Source organism: Sphaeramia orbicularis, chromosome 8 (assembly GCF_902148855.1).
Source record: "Sphaeramia orbicularis chromosome 8, fSphaOr1.1, whole genome shotgun sequence".
Lineage (NCBI taxonomy): Eukaryota > Metazoa > Chordata > Actinopteri > Kurtiformes > Apogonidae > Sphaeramia > Sphaeramia orbicularis.
Genome location: NC_043964.1, coordinates 17631880 through 17636952, shown reverse-complemented (window position 1 = coordinate 17636952; position 5073 = coordinate 17631880).

Here is a 5073-nt window from a genome sequence, read left to right as displayed (position 1 = left end):
TACGAAAATTGCCAATTACTCATTACTTTCTGGAGGTAGAGAGTATATCAAGTTATTCATACCGACCAGTGTAGATACAGGTAAGGTAGAGTTGAAGTCTAATGTTTCTACAGGGAGCCCCAAAGTCTTTGTTTAATGAGACAACTTTTGAACAGAAGAGTAAATCTCACATATTATCCCATGATTGTCCACTGTCACTTTTTACAGCCGTTTGCCTTAATCGTGGCTTGCACTTATTCTAATTTTTGTAGCACTGTACTGCAGTTTTGTGGTGTAATGTTACAACACCAATTCCGAAAAAGGTGCAAAGCTGTGTAAATATAAATAAAAGCAGAATGCGATGATTTACAAATAAAACCATATTTTATTTATAGTAAAACATATCGAAACTAGAAAAGCAGTCGGAGAGCGCAGACCTCTGTCAAGGCAGATCAGTGCCCCCCCCCCCAATCACCACCAAAAATTTAATTATTTGTTCCTTGTGCCAGTATCAACATTTCCTGAAATTTTCCTCCAAATCCGTCTATAACTTCTTGAGTTATCTTGCACATGGCCAGACAGACAAACCAACGCTGGCAAAAACATAACCTCCTTGGCAGAGGTAAATATCAGATGATGTGACACGATGTGCAAAAATGAGCCAACTTTGAATGTAATGGCCGCAACGCATCTACAAAAAATTGAAAAAATAAGCAGGTACGGGAAAAACTACTGAAGAGACATTGTGAACATACAGTCATGAAAAAAATTATTAGCTCACCTCTTGTTTTCTTCAATTTCTTGTTCATTTTAATGCCTGGTGCAACTAACGGTACATTTATTTGGACAAATATAATGCTAACAACAAAAATAGCTCATAAGAGTTTAATGTCAGAGCTGATATCCAGCCATTTTCTATGGTTTTCTTGATAATAACCAAAATAAGGTCTTACATCAATATCTATGGCATTGTACTGACAAAAACAGTTTTTAGGCATTCCATGTTTTGTTTTCTGTCTGTTTTATGCTGTTTCCACTACGTGGAACTGGCTCGACTCAGCTTGGTTCGACTTGGGTACCAGGTCCTATTCCTGGAGACTGTTTCCATTACAGGATACTACCGACTTTACAGTACCTGGACGTCATAGCGATGCGGTGCGTTACTTCCGTGTCGTCTGCTCAGAGAGTTGCTGATAAAGTCGCTCGTTGCGTGTTGTCTCATCAAGCTCACACTGAATTTTTACATCTGAACCTCCTCGATAAACCATGGTGTAGTTTTGCTGGCTGTCATCATGTGGATTAACCTACTGCTATATTTACTGCAAACTTCCGCATCTGTTTTTTTTTTTTTTAAACGGTGGGTCACAGAGATGACTCTCTGACCAATCAGTGGTCTGCAGTGTTTACTTGTCACATTTTAGTATCTATTTAGTATAAAAAACTAGTGCCGGGTACCAGATTCCAGGTCCTTTTTTGCAATGGAAATGCAAAAAGGCCGAGTCGAGTCGAGCCGATAACATGTAGTGGAAATGCGGTATTAGTCACATGATATGCACAGGAGTTAGTACTTGATTGCATAACCATTGTTTTTGATGACTATTGATGGTATAATAATTTTTTCCACAACTGTAACTGCATATGAAAACAACATCTTGGAGAAGTAGACTCTCTCAAAAATAAACTGCATCCAAAAATAGTAGAACAATTTCATATTAATGTTCCTCGATTAGCAGTTGCGAAGTATATCTCATATGCAGTACAGAACACAGCCAGAACATTCAGTGAGTCTGAAGAATCTGTGCACAAAGGACAACAAACCTTGGCTGTCTGTGTTGTTCAGAACCTCAGTCTGCACTGCATTCAAACTGAAAATGGACGTCATTGTCTGTTAGCATAGTTCACCATCCAGAGATGATGTTTAAAGCTGTATCAGTCAAAGAATCCATATGTGGATGTGATGCAAAAGGCTGCCATTTTCTCTGGGCCAAAGGTAATTTAATATGGGCCATGGTCAAACGAACTGAAAAACATTATTCTTGTTGGAAACCATGACAGTTGCATTCTCAGTTGAAAAGACTGCAGCCTCCTCATGTGTAAAGGCACCATCAATGCTGAAAGGTATATATATAGGAATCACAGCAATGTAATACACACATCCAGGCGACATCTTTTTCAGACAAGTATATTTCATTAAGTTCGTGCTAAACCCCATACTGCATCTGTTACAACATAGCTTTGTAGTAGTAGAGTCTGGGTCTCTGTGCAGTTCAGACCTTTAACCATCTGAAAACATTTGGTCCACCATGAAACAAAACAAAAAAAGTCCAAAAGAGGAAGTCCAGAGGAGGTGGTAGACAAGAATGGGGTGACATTCCTCTCCCAAAACTAGTCTTTTCAGTTCTTAGATGTTTAAGACAAGGTTATTATTGTTAACGAAAACTAACAAAATGGCGAAAACTAGAACTGAAAAAACATTTTCGTTAACCGAAATAAATAAAAAACTATAATTAAAAGAAAAAAAAAAACATTACAAACTGAAACTGCATTGTGTACTTATAAAAATTATGGATAAAATTCCCTTTGTTTTCATTTTTGTAAATGTCGGATTGATATGAAATTGATTTATTTCACTCCAACAATTTTAGCTGTTGGCACCACACTGCACTTCACGGTCCCTCACTTGGTTTAGAGTCGTCTTACGGTCCCCACTCTACCTGGAAAATTCCTGTATGGGATTTATGTGAATACGACAACGAAGAAGATAAAAGATATGAAAAAACTAAAATTAATACTAAAATTAAACTAAAATTAAGCATCTAGAAAAAACAAATACTAATAAAAACTAGCAAACCTGCTCTAAAAACAATTTAAAACTAACTGAATTAGAGAAAAAAAAAGTCTAAACTTAATATAACTTAATATAATATAATATAATATAATATAATATTATATAATATAATATTATATAATATAATATTATATAATATAATGAAAAATCCCAAACTATTATAACCTTGGTTTAAGGACTGTTGTTAGAAAAAGATGGGATGCAACACGGTGATAAACAAGACCAAGAAGATGTGTTGCTACCATTAAACCCACAATTATCGTATTTTTGTCTTAAAATGGTACATTTTCTCAGTTTATCCCTTTAACTCCTGTGACATTATTTCAGGTAAATGTGTTGCTGTGACTTTGCATCTGTTTCAGTGTCATAAAAGCTGCTGTGAGTATGTGTTTGTGTTCCTTCTCTTCAGTGGTTTTGTTATATTGTGTTTTCGGGTCAAAACAGGTTAGAATAAGAGAAAACGACAAAGAGAGTACTGGGAAAAATCCAAATCTTACGAAGTGTATTTTTCTTATTTCTAGTCAAAATATCTCATTACACTTAAAATAAGACATAATCACCTGAAGAGTAACCTTTCAGTGAGATATAAGAACTTATTTTTAGACAACTGATCTTGAAAATCTTATTTCAAGAAATCTTACGAAGATAATTTTCACTTGTTCCATTGGCAGATTTTTTTTTTTTGCTTGAATTAAACAAAAAAAATCTCGACTTAAACAAAAAATCTGCCAATTTAACAAGTGAAAATTAGTAAGATTTTTTCCAGCGAGGAATGGAAGTTTGACAGGTTTTTACTAAATAAGGCACTCAGAATATACATCAATAAGAGATTTAGGATGTTGAACATGAATTGTGAACTGAAACACATTGAACAACAAGTATTTGAATTTTGGCCCAGTGGTTTTTGTTTTAGGCTCTTTTTTTTTATAAATTAGTCCAGCTGCTTTTTGACACCTGGTTGAACTCCAAAAAGCAATAACATGCTCAAAACTAGTAAAAACACAGAAAAAAAAACAAAAAATAAACTCACCACAACACTGCAAACAACAGTAAAAACAAAAAACGACAAGAAAAACAGTGTAAAAACAAACAAAAAAAAAGTCCAAACTGTCTATTTTTATAGTGAGTCGGTCTCAATCAATGCTCTGTGTTTTTAAACAGGTGGTGAGGGGTATACTGAGCATGCTCAGATGTCTATGGAAAGAACAACGTGTATGTTACCAGCACATTTGGAAATTTTTCCTATTGAGCAAACGGTTGAATTTTTATGAATATTTCAAATAAATCATACATTCTGACACTGCTCACCACTGACACATCAGGGGTTAAAGGGTTAAAACTGTCCATTGTGAATAAAACATGGGCTTATGGGATTTACAAGTCAATGCATTCTGATTTTATTTACATTTTACACAGCATCTCAACTTTTTGGGAGTTGAGGTTATGTAATGTGTTTCCTTTTCATGTTTTTAAATGTCGTAGGGGTTGTGCCTCTGTGATAGTGCAAAGAAATATGTAATTTAGCATAATTTTCTCATCATCGGAGAATATTAAACATTCAAGCTTTGATGCAAAAGCATCAGAGCGGTGCTTCATCTTTTTTCTGGTGGAAGTCGCTGCTGAAAAAGCAGAGTGTAGAGTCTCATGTGTTGTTTAACTCTGATGAGCTCTGCAACTGCGCTCTTCAAAGTGTAAAAAAAAAAAACAAACCTTTGGGAAGAGTCATCATTTTTTACTCTCTTTGCTCAGTTTGTGTTGTATCTTGCATGCGGAAGCTGTTCTGTCGCGTCAAGATATTACTGGTATATTTGAAGTAAGTATATCTTCGCATAACAGTATATATCAGTATCACTTGAGTAAAGAGAAATGTTAATTAAAACTCGATTAACTTAAAAAAAAAACAAAAAAAACAACAAAAAAAAAACAGTAGAACCCACTCAGAAACAGTTTTGTTGCTTTAAGTGTATTTTGCATCGATGGCATGTTTCTCTTTGGTGTAAAATTTTACGTGTTAAAATGAATATGTTTATCAATGAGTGCACTTACATTAAGAGTTGTGTATTTTAAAAGCTATGTATTTTGTGTAATGAAATGTTTAAGAGCTGTGTAATGTAAGGTTGATACAGTTTTTTCAGATGCTCAGTATCTTCTTGTTTCACTGTAACTTTGTGTCCTACCTCAGACGTGTAGAAAAAAAACACATCTTGCTTATTTTCTGTTTTCAGGTTGCGTAAGATGTAATTTTC